This window comes from Pinus tabuliformis, chromosome J, assembly GCF_031772625.1.
Source record: "Pinus tabuliformis cultivar Carrire ecotype Pingquan chromosome J, CPIR1, whole genome shotgun sequence".
Lineage (NCBI taxonomy): Eukaryota > Viridiplantae > Streptophyta > Pinopsida > Pinales > Pinaceae > Pinus > Pinus tabuliformis.
The window spans coordinates 1,554,947,864-1,554,961,512 of NC_142295.1; the positions used below are offsets into that span (position 1 = coordinate 1,554,947,864).

At 34.2% G+C, this 13,649-nt stretch overlaps 1 pseudogene; it reads right to left on the reverse strand.

The window, feature by feature from the left end:
- Positions 1-1,631: 1,631 nt before the first annotated feature.
- The window catches only part of LOC149233423 (putative pentatricopeptide repeat-containing protein At5g52630), a 44,294-nt pseudogene continuing 32,276 nt past the window's right edge, over positions 1,632-13,649 (reverse strand).

Below are 13,649 nucleotides of genomic sequence, written 5' to 3' on the forward strand. Positions count from 1 at the left end.
TTCCATCTTATTCCTATCCATTTTTTATGCAGTGATTTGAATAAATTATGGTGGGCAATAACTAATGATAAATGTTACAGATTATTTTTTTTTGACTTGGTATTAATTTGTTTTTTACCAAAAAATTGCAGCTTCTCCATAGTTTAACATTATGATTGAATTTTATTTTATTTTTATTAATATTTTTTTATCTGATTAGTTGAGGTCTTATCATGTAATGAATGTTATTAATGTCTTTGCACAACACAATGCCATGTGGATAACTACATGATATTTTTTGCCATAATTTTTGGATGTAGTTGCTACATTTATGCCATGATTTTTAGATACTTTTAGATTTTTCATTATTAAACTTCATAAAAACCACCAAAAATTAAAATCCTTGAAAGTAGCTCACACTCATATAAATAACATATTTACCATCAGTTACTACCCACCATAAACATATTTACCATAAGATACTACCCACCATAATTTAAGCAAGTATTTGCATAAAAAATGGATATGAACAAGATGTAAATAAATACACTTACTGGGAGTTGAAACTGCTCACCATTATTTTATGTTCTCGTCAACACTTTAATAAGTATGAGTAGAGTGTAAATGTGAAGGCTTAATAAGTATGAGTAAAGTGTAAATGTGAAGGCTTAATAAGTAGGAGTAAAAATGTAAATGTGCATAATTTCCACTTAAATGGCACAGACACTACTAGTAGCACTTGTTCTTATCCATCTTTTATGCAAAGACTTGGTTAAATTATGTTGGGTTGATGGTTAATGTGTTATTTACTTCCTTCAAAGCTTGAGAATAAAAAATCACTACACAAATATCTAAAAATAATGCATGAATATTGCAACAATATCCATAAATTATGGCATAAAATATGTGTAGTGATCCACATGGCATTATCTTGTGCAAAGGCTGCAATAAGACCTTCAAGTTATGATCCAATCAAATGTTTGAAATTTTGTTTTTTAAATAATATTGAAAATAAGTTGCATTAGTCAATGATAAACTAATAGTAATCAACTTGCAAACCAATTATTAATAATAACAAAATCAAACTTATTTTAATTTTTATTTTTTATTTTTTTTTGTATGTAAAGACTAATCTATTAATAATAAAAGGAAAAATATTTACAGAGAGGATTTAACCTCTGAGGGAGCCATAACCAACCCTCTGTCAAAAAGACTACTGCATCTATCACTTGACCGACTGTTTACCCAGATTTGAAGCATAGAACCAAAAACCATTACATCCAGAGAGCCTTGACAATTTGATGAGAGCCGCCCAATTACAATGTGGAGTACTGTGCGGCTGTTACAAAAACTAGAAAGCCAAAAAACGTGACCTGGAGGATGATAAGGACCATACATATAATATCATAAGCATACCCAGCTGAGAAGAGCATTCAAAACTAACATTCTGAGTTGACTTGCTGAGGCATAGGACATTAATCCTGAGTAGGCAAGTCTGTGTCTTTTTCATTTGCCTTGCTGGGTGAGCTGACCCAATGAACCATAACATTATCTTCAACCTTCATCATGTTGCTTCCTGGAGGAGTCACGAGGTGTAGAACACCAGAGAATTGCGTCGGTGCACAGGCAATGATTTCCTCATTAGAGGATTCTTACTGATGGCGTGAATCTTCATGCTGTACGTCTTCCTGCAACACAGTGGGGTTATTGAGAACAACACCCGCTTTGCTGCTCTGAGAGTCACTGGAATGTGTAGAAAGAGGCCTTTCCTGAGAAGTTTCAACAGAATCTGAGAGGTCATCCTCTTCCTCTGAGAAGATGACAGTGATGAGAGCAGAGATTGTAGGCTTGTTAAGCCTGCTTTTAAAATTGAAGCGGGCGGAGTGAAGAGAACTGTTAAGGGACGGACCAGAGTGGTCTGAAGGCGGTGAGGCTGGCGAGACAGAGGTTAACGGAGAGATGCGCCTTGGACTAGAGCCTCCACGACCCCGAGAGCATCCGCGAGCTGCTGAAAGACTGCCCCGGCGAGAAATGCCACGAGGCCTAACCATTATGGAGTTGAGAGACCAAATAAAGGTGCCAAAGGAATGATGGAGAGACAGAGTCGACCCGCTGCTATCTGTAGAACACTGGAGAGGACAAACCCCTGAAATAGAGAACCCGATTGGATACCCAACCCAGAGAAAGCGACCGACCACGATAAATAACCCCGCACTGAATGACTGAATCAAATAACCTATCCAGACTTCCTCGACAAAGAACGCAATGAGACCACTTGCAAAGACGGACCCGAGGAAAATCCACTGATTGTACCAGATAAATGCTAAAGAAAGCAGACTGAAATCAGACCACCTACCTATATGGACCGAACTGAGATAGAGCCTCTCCCAATTTGACTGAAACGAACACCCTTCCCAGACTCCCTCTACAGAGACCAAAGTGAGACTACTGATGGAGGTGGACCAGAGGATAAACCACTGAGTATACCAAAAATTTTCTAAGAAGAACAGAGCCAAATACCTGAAGCCGGCCAGGAACATGCAATTGTGATACCAAGGAGGCTTCCAATTGCGCTGCCCTGCGTCGAAATCCTGAATATACAACCACCCGGAAATGTTCCTTCCACAAAACACCAGAGTGTCATTGCAAACATCTGAAGCGGCCAGAGCGTATGGGCTGCAAATGGACCTTGCCATCCTAAAATTCCCTCCCTACTTGTCTTGGAACCACTGCATAATAAATGCGAAGTGATGGCTTAATACGAACCGCCTTACTAACCCGCTGTGTGTCCAGTGATGAACCTGCCACAAATCGTCCAACGAACCCGCATACATGCCAGGTGCCGTCATCATCTGTTGAGCATTAACGGCTCATTAAGACACCCGCATCTGGGTGAAACTTATTTTAAAATTTTATTAGTCAAATTAAATAACATTATTCATAAACAAATACAATAGGATAAACTCATTAATAATTAAGTGAAAATTGATAATATTTTTTAATTTAATATATATTAAAAATAATTAGGCACTTAAAGACATTAATATAGATTCATCTAATTATTTTAAAAATAAAACCACTTATTTATATTATCTAAGTATTTATTGTTTATTACAAAATTTGGTTTAAGCGCTTGAAAATGAAATGGATTTTGACAAATAAAATAAATTATATAATTTTACTTAACATAAATTCATTTTTATTATTTTTATTGTTAATGATATTCTTATAATATTTAATTTGTTTTAATAATTTATCAAATTGCGTTCAAAGAAGAGAAACGGTAGCAATAAATATGGTTAGGTGAGTTGTCAAGTTGGTAAGTCGACCATCTGAATGATTTGAATTTTAAATTCATTTTTATTATTTTTATTGTTAATGATATTCTTATAATATTTAATTTGTTTTAATAATTTATCAAATTGCATTCATTATTGATTGTATTTCTTTCTTTATATTCTTAATCTTATTATAAAGATTCTTTTAATTTTATTATATTTTAATTAAATATAATTATTTTTGTTTATAAATTGATTTTCTTAATTTTGCATTATTGCTTAGTTTAAGTATATGGGTTTCTGAACAAATCATCTCCTTAAGGATTCATCAGTTGCTCCAGGCGACTTGGGTTAACTAGGTAAAGAATATCCTTGTTAAACGGATAACCCTGATTACAAAGAGATTTTGGATTCTAAAGGCAAATAATTATGGATTATTGGGTCGCGGCCAAGTCAAAGTCACGGAGGCTTCTGTGCTTTCTGACTCCATTTCTTATTATTATACTATATCATGTTTTCTTGTATTTTCAAGTACATACCGCCTCCGCCCTGGTAAAGCTCTTATGCCTCCTTGTCTCTTTGCAAGTCGAGTGTCAGCTTGGTCGGGTTTTCAGTTGGTGGTTATCAAATTTTTCTGGTTATGGTTCAGTGTACCCCTACATGGTCTGCAATTCAGCCCTGTGACCCGACCTGCCTCGCATAAAAGGAATACACGTCGGGGAGGTCAGGCTCAGAGACGTAGCAAAGGTGGGGGGCGTGGTGAAGACCAGGCTCAGCCTCCGCCACCCAGGGGTAGAGGACGTCGTGACATAGTAGGGAAGACATGAGAAGTTGTTCAAGCTTACCATTGTAACATGCCTCCTCCTATTTGTCAGATGATATCGAGTTGGGAATTGGAGCTAAAGCAACAAGTTGAAAACAATGATTTGGACTTGGAAGAATGGCAGTCCTTAGTGCAGGATCCTGGTTAGTCTCGTGGCAGATACACCCAATTCCAATAAACAGTTTATCTCTACTGGCTAATGAAGAACATTGTGGCCAAAGCAATTGGATCCAGTTCAGCTAGGCCATCTAAACCAAATTATGATCTCTAGGAAATTCACAGGGAATTTCAATTGATCTAGCGTCAAATCCAACTCCAAAATGTTCGCCTCAGCCGGATTGAGAAGCACATCCCTTGCCTTCTGTAGACATAACTATTGGGTTCTAGTGCCAAAGATTTGACACCTATTGACTCTTCTGATGAGTAATTAGCCTATCAACATGGTCATGTTTTGTGAAAATTTTAAGTAGGGCATAGGATGGCTTTACCATTATTCAGTTTTTGTCTTAGATATGTAGCTATTAGGAGTATTAAGGATATTCATACGTATATTGCGTTGTTAGACAAACTGAAAACCTTTAAATTTTGGATGGTTTATCATGTAGTTAGATGACCAACAAATATGGTTTCCCAATGAGCGAGTTGAGACCATCTAACACTTTTTGGATGTGTATGTATTTGCTGTCTACTTTTGAAATGAAATAGAAAGGATCTGCCAAGCTTACAAAAAAAAAATTATTTAAATTAATTTAATAATAAAATGATGATGTAGTAATTTTTAAAGAAATTAAAATCATTTGAAGGATGACTTTAACATTTCCATATATAATGGTTGATTTAAATTATAGTAAACAAAATCAACATAATAACATGAGGTTTTTCTCATCTAACCAAATTTAAGCATTATAAATTATATATAATGTTGAGAGAATTTTTTCGAAACTGTGTGGAGGACTTTTAATCTTGTCCAATGTTTCAAGTGGACACTTCACAATAATGTTGTAATTATTTTATCTATTTAGTATCACACCAACTTCTAAATATATACCAAGTAATAAAAATGATCTTAAAACAACTTTAAACTTGGTGTGTAAAGGTGAAGTGATTAAAAAAAATGCTAATTTAAAAATATAATTTTTAATTCCCTAATCGGGGTGAATGGAGATGTGGCAATGGAGGTTTTTTTTTGGGGGGGGAGGGGCAGCACACCCTGTAGCCTCTCACTGCAATTAAGAGGGAGGGTGGCATGGTCAACCCTCCCCATGCACCAAGCATGTGAAGTTTAATCTCATTTACTATGATGATTCGCCTCCTGCAAGTTCCTGGTCCTGTTAAGTTGTTTGATGCTCCACAAAATTTATGTTCGACATGGTCTCCTCTCCTGTCGTTGGTGGGATTATCCTTTAAGAAGTTTGATATTGTCGAATCTGTATCTAGTGGTAAGTTGGCAGAGACATGGAATTATTATTGGCCTTTATCCGAGAAGGGGTCGCTTGCCTCTAATGATGCAGTGGAAATGACCTAGGACTGCATGTAAGCTAATTTTCCTTCGGGCCCTGGTCAATTCAATTGCTTGCTTGGGATTTGGTTGTTGGTTTAGTGCCAAGACTAGGACCTCCTATGTCTTTGAGCCCTTGAATTCCATGGAGGCTATTGAAGTCGAAAGAGGAGATAATGAGTGTCGCATATTGTATTCAACATCTAAAATCTTGTTGTCTTTGGTAATTTGGGTCAACATTTCCAGGGTATAGGCTCTTCTCTTATCCTTTGATTTTTGTTGTCTTTTCTATGCGTTTATCGAGTTCAATTCTAGTGGCTTCCTTATAATCTCCACGAAGATTTACTGTGTTATGTGCAGTAAAGCTTCCTAGTTTTTGGGGATTTATACTCTCCTCTCGCTTCTTGTTATTTGTCACATTCACTATGAATTTGTTTGGCTTAAGTTTGATGGCTTCCTGATCATTGTCACGACAAGTTTCTATGACTTGTGCTTTGTGGTTTTTTATCTTTCGGGGGTTTATGCATGCCTGTGGTCTTCTGTGTCGGGGGTGCATGGGTCTAATTATTCTTGTTGGCTTGGGTTGCCCCACTTTTTTTGTAGTGACTATTTCTTAACCTCTAGTTGAGTCGATTGGGGCTTTATTTTCTCGACTGGTTTTTACCTTATTGGTCCACCATGTAACAACAATGATGCACAATAATAGGGGAGCTGGTAATCGCAATCTGCAAGGTCAGTCACATGCCTAGGCTCAAGCTCAAGAAACGATTGTTATCTTTCACTCAATTACTCCTAACATCATTGAGGAGATCCGTCAATTGGAAACTCATACCATTAATGATTAATAAGCATACTTTGATTCTAAAATTTTGGAGGAGCAATTTTATTGGGTCCTTGACCCTGGCCACACTAGAGAAAGACGAAACTAGTACATGCATTCTATTACTTAGTCGCTTCTCACTGCAATTAAGAGGGAGGGTGACATGGGCAACCCTCCCCATGCACTAAGCACATGAAGTTTAATCTCATTTACTATGATGATCCACCTCCCGCAAGTTCTTGGTCTTGTTAAGTTGTTTAATGCTCTACGAAATTTATGTTAAGCTTGATCTCCTTCCCCGTTATTAGCGGAATTATCCTTTCAACAATTTGATATTGTCAAATATGTATCTAGTGGTAAGTTGGTTGAGACATGGAGTGATTGTTGGCCTTTCTCCCAAAAGGGGTCGCTTGCCTCTAGTGATGCGATGGCAGTGACCTGGGACTACATGCAAGCTAATTTTCCTTTCGGGCTTGGTTGATTCAACTACTTGCTTAGGATTTGGTTGTTGGTTTAGCCCCAAGACTAGGACCTCTTGTGTCTTCGAGCCTTGGAACTTTGTGGAGGCTACTGGAGCAAAAGGAGGAGATTGTCAGTGTTGCATCCTTGTATTCAACGTCTAAAATCTTATCGTCTTTGGCAAATTGGGTCAACATTTCTAGGGTATAGGTTCTTCTCTTATCCTCTAATTTATGTTATCTTTCCTATGTGTTTGTGGAGTTCAATTCTAGTCGTTTCATTATAATTTCAGTGAAGATTTATTGTGTTATGGGCATTAAAGCTTCCTAGATTTTGGGGGTTTATACTCTCCTCTCACTTCCTGTTATTTGTCACATTCACTCTAAATTTGTTCGACTTAAGTTTGATGGCTTCCTAATCATTGTTGCAACAAGTTTCTATGACTTGTGCTTTTTGGTTTTCTATCTTTCCGAGGTTTATGCATGTGTGTGCTCTTCTCTGTCGAGGGTGCATTGGTATAATTATCCTTGTTGGCTTGGGTTATCCCACTTTACTTGTAGCTCATGCTTCTTAGTTTGTCCTTGCCTAATGAGATGCAATTCTCTCTAGTTGGGTCTCTTGGGGCTCTGTTTTCTCTTCTGATTTCTACCTTCTGGGTCCACCATGCCACAACAATGAATGCATAACAGCATGGGAGCTAGTAGTCATGGTCTACAAGGTCGGTCGCGTGCCTAGGCTCAGGCTCAAGAAGTGGCTAATATCTTTCATTCAATCACTTCTGACAGCTGTGAGGAGATCTATCAACTCGAAACTCATACCATTAATGATTGCTAAGCATATTTTGATTCTAAAATTATGGAGGAGGAAGCTAATTAGGTCCTTGACCCTGCCACATGAGAGGAAGACAAAGCTATTACATGCATTCTATTACCCTCCATTGGAAAATCAAAGTCCTTTGGGTAGAATCCTGAAAAAGAAGCATGAAGATCACAATGACATTATTTCTTCCTCGTTTGAGATTTAGAGGGTGTAGTGTTATCAGTGGTCTTGTTTGGATAGCTTGGATGCTCGTCTAGCTCACCTGGAAAGCCATTTGTAATGCGAGCTCAAGCCTTCTACTCTAGTTGGTAACGTGCATATGATCTTGCTCCAATGACCGCTTTATCTCTTGACTCCAAAATATGGTTCTATATAGTTATTTTGTTTCTTAGTGTAGCTTAATTTTGGCTAGTTACTGTAGTTGTGAGATATAGTTGCTTCATTTTAATTCTCTCATTCTTAAATTACCAATCAAAAATCTAGTTTCCCTTGAAGTGAATTAAGACCAGTAATAATTTAAACTATGTGATTTAAAATAACGTATTTTGATATTTAAAAGTAATGCAAAACTTAACACACACATATATAATTATATAATTTATGTTTTAAAATTTGTTATTTTTGAGATTTTAAAATTTAATCCCAAAATAAAATAATACTTAATTAAATAAATGAATCTAAAACTTACTAGAACTTTAAAACTTTATAACAAATATATGCATTTTTAGAAAGCATTTATTATCTAAAATAAAAATTATAAAAAATAAAAATATTATTAATGGTTGGGAGAGCCTCCCTCTTCACTATATCACATTTACCAATTACGTAGCAAATATTATACTCTTATCTATTTTATTAATTTATTACACTAATAATAATAATTATTATTATTATTTATAAACTTCATTTTTTTAATTAATACTTTCCATTTTAATAATTATAAATTATTTATAAAATTAATTAAAATTTAAAAATAAAATAATAATAATTAAACTTTTATAGCATTTTAAAAAAGGAAACAAATATCCGTGAATAAGAAACACAACATAGGCATTTTAATGTTTAACAAACTTAAATTACACACAAAGTATATAGTTAGATCACGTGATGCTGGGGACACATTAAAGTTCCCAAGGCAACCAAGGCATTGGTTACCCAAACTTGAAGTTGGGTGAAGGTGAATCATTGACAAATCATTTTATCACATGGGCTATTACTTAGTTTTATTTTATTTTATATCGCAATAAAATTGAAAATGGTTTCGTATTTGTTAGGTAGTTGCTACATTATTTGAAGAGTTGTTTGTCTTATTGAGTTTGCACTATGGAACAAAGAGTTTAATTGTTCGTTATTGAGTTTGCCACATAGAAAAAAAACTTTGAAACATAAGAGTTGACTTTAAAAATTTGATAAAGGAAAAGAAAATGATATTCAAAAGCTAAGAGAATTTAGAAAAATGGTTTTAAAAAAATTAGCTTTATCAAAATTTTTATAACAAACTCAAAAGGGAAAGAGAAAGAAATGAGGGTTAAATATGGACCAGTAAACAATAAATAGGTAAAATATATAAAAATTAATAAATATGTAAAATTCAGATATTGAAATATGGACAAGTAACATATAAAAATCAATAAAAATGTAAAATTCATATATCAAAGTAAAGGTTAAAAATTGTTTAGGAAAAGTTTTTTAAAATAATAAAGATTTATTAGAATTTAGTTGTTATTTATAATAAAATTGGTTATTATTAGTTATGATTTAAGAATACAGGGTTACTTATTATATTTATTCTAAAAAAATATACATCTTAAAATAATTTGTTGATAGTGTGTAAGGAGTAGAATTTTGATTTTATCAAATATTTTTGGCTTTTAGGCTATTAACATGTTTTCTTCGATTCAAAAAAATTAACACTTAAATAATCAAAACAATTTCTAGATTTTATTTTAAGACCAAAATAGTGGTTTCAACCTTCAATAATGTCCAAAAATATCTAAACCTAATATACTATATGTTTCATCATCAATGAGGTTTGGAAAAGGTAATGTAATATGTCTCCACCTCTAAACTCCATATGAAAATTTAGGATATTATATATTGCAATTTTACCCGGCACCTATAAATATTTAAGGAAAAGCTATTTTTTATTATTATAATTATTTTGAAAAATAAAAGGAAATAGTTTTGTTTTTAAACATTATAATAATAAAAAAGTGTGTATATGTGTCTGTATGATTGAAATATATTTAAAAATAGACAATATATAGGTTTGAATATATTTAAAAAAAAATTTAAATGGTAAGGAAATATTTAATTTCATGTATGTGATGAAGACTATATCTTATTTAAAAGCATGTAATATCATTAAAGGTAGCTTTAGTGATGACCATAAGGGAAATTAATTTTCTTACAAATACTACTTAGGTTAAAATTGTCTTTTAATTGTGAAACCTTTTTTTTTTTTTGAATTGTTAAGAGTTCATCTTCTTACACACAAGGAAATGAGTTAACAACCCAAGATTTGGTAGTCCTCAGGGTGGTAGTCCTTGTTGTTGTTCTCGTCGTCATTCACATCAATGCTTGAGTACTCAGGTTGGTAGTTTCTCTCAATGTTCTTTGTGTTGTTCTTGCATAACACGGGGTCTGGCCCATCTTATGAGTTGGTGGTTGTATTATCCTCGACATCCTTACAGAGCTCATACCCAACTGGAGTATCCTTTAACTGCCCAATGCTTGTTTGTGGGGTTTAGTATTCAGGTACTTTCTCGATTTGGTTTTAGAAACAAGTCTCGTCACTCCCAACCCTCATATGTTCACACAGTCATAAGGTTGTTTCAGTTGTGTCAAGTGCCTCCCTCAACCCTCCAACCTCTCACCTTACTCCCTTACTTTGTAGTCAATTATTGCTTTAGTGCTCGAGTAGAATTACATTCCCTTTGTGATATAGATGGGGTCCTTTCTCCTTCGTCAATGATAGTGGTTAGTTATTTTGTTTGCAAGTTATATATGGCACTGCAACGATGATTGCCTACCCGATGAGGTGGACCAATAGGGGCATCCTCCTCTAGACACAAACTACTGTTTGACTGGGAATCAATGGAAAAATTCTTTGAGGCCGCTCCTTTAGAGGCGAGGAAAACAATTGTTAAGTTGGAAGCTAAGGAAATTGGAGACCACCAAGTTTACTCAGATTGTGGAGGCAACCTCAAATGGGTACTGAATCCTAGAAAATTTAGAAAAAGACAAATCCATTTTCTTCTCTCAGTCAATCATCATCACCAAATGGAGACATTGCTTAACAAGTTTATCCATGATAAACAAGTCGACAATTACAAACTCTTCGCACGCCAGGAAGAAATTAAACGCATCGTGCGGGACATTAGATACAACTTGGACGACATAGTGGTAAGGCTTATCCGAGTGGAATGGTACATATCTTCATACTCTGATATTGACTCCAATGGACATGAGGAAGAGGATGTAATCATTAATGTGGCTCCTCTCAATACTATCAAATCCAAATATGCCTTATTGGAGAACAAATCCCATGTTGTTGGCTCTCTAGGATCATCAGTTATCATCCTTGACTAGTTTATGTATTTCTCGGTTTTTTTACTATATTGTGTAAGTCTAGTTTATCTTCTGTGGCGTCATCATGTTCAATTTAACTATCTCATGTTATCTTTTTGTAAAGGGTGACCTGGTTCAAGTTTAAATATCTTATGCGAGACACCCTAGTTTTTGGGCCAAGACAAATATCTATTATACCCCATTTTTTGTATAAGGAATGAGGAATTTTGTTCAATCTGGATCTGTCAAAGTTCTGAAAACTTTCCGATGTAATACTCCATGTAGTTTCCTCAGTTATCAATAGAAATACATAGACATATTTACAACGACAACAACAAAAGAGTTAACAACCCAAGATGTGAAGGCACTTGACAAAGTGAAAGTATACCCCTTTACAGACTACCATCAAATTATTTCAAGTGACATTATTTTTCTTAAATAACGATTACAGGTTAACCTAAATTTATAGATAGCAACCAATAATAATGGTCTTTACTACCAATTGATGAGTAAATTAGAATAGATTTTCTCACACACACAGTCTAACAAAGTGACTTTTATTTTTGTTGTTGTTGTTGTTAAAACTTCGAAATATTATTTTGATGAAATCACAATTTTATATCTTGTAAATTATATTTTTAAATATAAGAATAAATTCAACACCCTAGAAAACCTATGAAACACTCACACCATATAAATTCAACAATATAAAAATTACCAACTTTCCCATTTTCACTTAAATTTTAAGCAAAATCAACTTTAAAACTCTACCTAATCATTAAACTAAACTATATATATTCATTAGACATCACATATCCATCCTAAAAAAGACCATCATAAAAATATATAAACTCAAATACAACCGTTAACATAGCATATCCTTTAAAAAAAATTTAAGAAAAAATGAAACAATCTAAAAATACATTGTACTTATTGCCATGGTACACGGCATATAAAGATAGGGATTGGTGGTACATACCTAGAAAAAGGCAAGAATAAAGGGTTACTCTCGCGGTTGATAAGGTGCATGAGTTATAAGGTTAAGATATTGTACTCGTAGAGAGATCGGCGGCGGGAATTGAGGAAGTACTTGATCTATTGCATATAGAAAAATATTAATATATACCAAGTGATTTTTTTGGGGAACTATGTTTGTTGAATAAATTAATGTGAGGTTAATTTTTTTAATATTTTTGGATAAAAATAAAGATGGTTGAATGTGATAACTTATGTTGTATTTGCTGATTTAATCATGTCATTGTGATATTGCTTAGTAAATGTTTGGAGTTTGTATTGATATCTTTATAGAAAGTTATGTGAAAGGCATGTTTAATATTGTTTTAGATAAGATTTTTATGTTGTGGAATGAGGTGGTGAGTCATATTCTCTATAACGAAATAACAACATAAAGATAGTGATGGGGACTTAATGGTATCTTATTCGTGAAAGTCTCTTTCTACATGCCTTTGAGTGTTGATTTGTTGTTACTCATTGGTTTATTTGGTTCACAATTCAACTCTTGCTCATTGGTTCATTTCACTTGTGGTTAATAGGTTGATCACTGTGGTCTGAAGCATTGGGAAAACTAGTTTTGGTTTGAAGGATGACACTCATTCTTGTTTTGGCTTGAAAGATGACATATATTATCTTTATGGTTTGAAGTATTCTAATCATATTCATTTTGGTTTAAAGTGGTGAGGGTTCAACCCTTTCTCTACACTTTTAATCCCATCATACTCTCGAATTCTTCACTCATATAGAAGTGAGTGTTGAGGTTTCTTTGTATTTGAAATGCCATCTTTGACTTCCTAAATCAACTTTGTTGTTATAGGGTTCATTCGAAGCATGAGCAACATCAATCCAATCCTAACAATGGGGAGTTTGAAAGTTTAACACCCTAATGAGTTTCAAAGTTTAACAGTTTGATTTACTTCACTTCATGCTAGAAGTTATGTAATTTGCCATGAAAATTAGCTTGGCTTGTTAGTGATCATGTGTGCCATGCTTTGTTCATGTCTAGAAGGCAAAGGAGGATCTCATGATTGTTATTGTAAGGCTTCGTTGTGTAAATGCATATAAGATATCATGATTGTTATTGTAAGGCTTGGTTGTGTAAATACGTATAAGATATCTACAAGCGTTCACTTTCTCTTTTTTTTCTTGGCTTGGAGTGATCAAATGGATGATCTTTATGAATATGAATATCATCACTTAGCATGTTTGGCCTCTTCTATTTCGTGTTGTCCTCTATAATTAATTTGCCTTAATGTTATCATTGTTCCTAATTTTCTATTTATTATTGTTGTTACTATATCCGATAACTTTGGATATTCAACACCCATGGGGCTTTGAATAGAGGGTGATTAGGTGTATTATTAAGGCATTTCTTGATGTTCAGGTCAC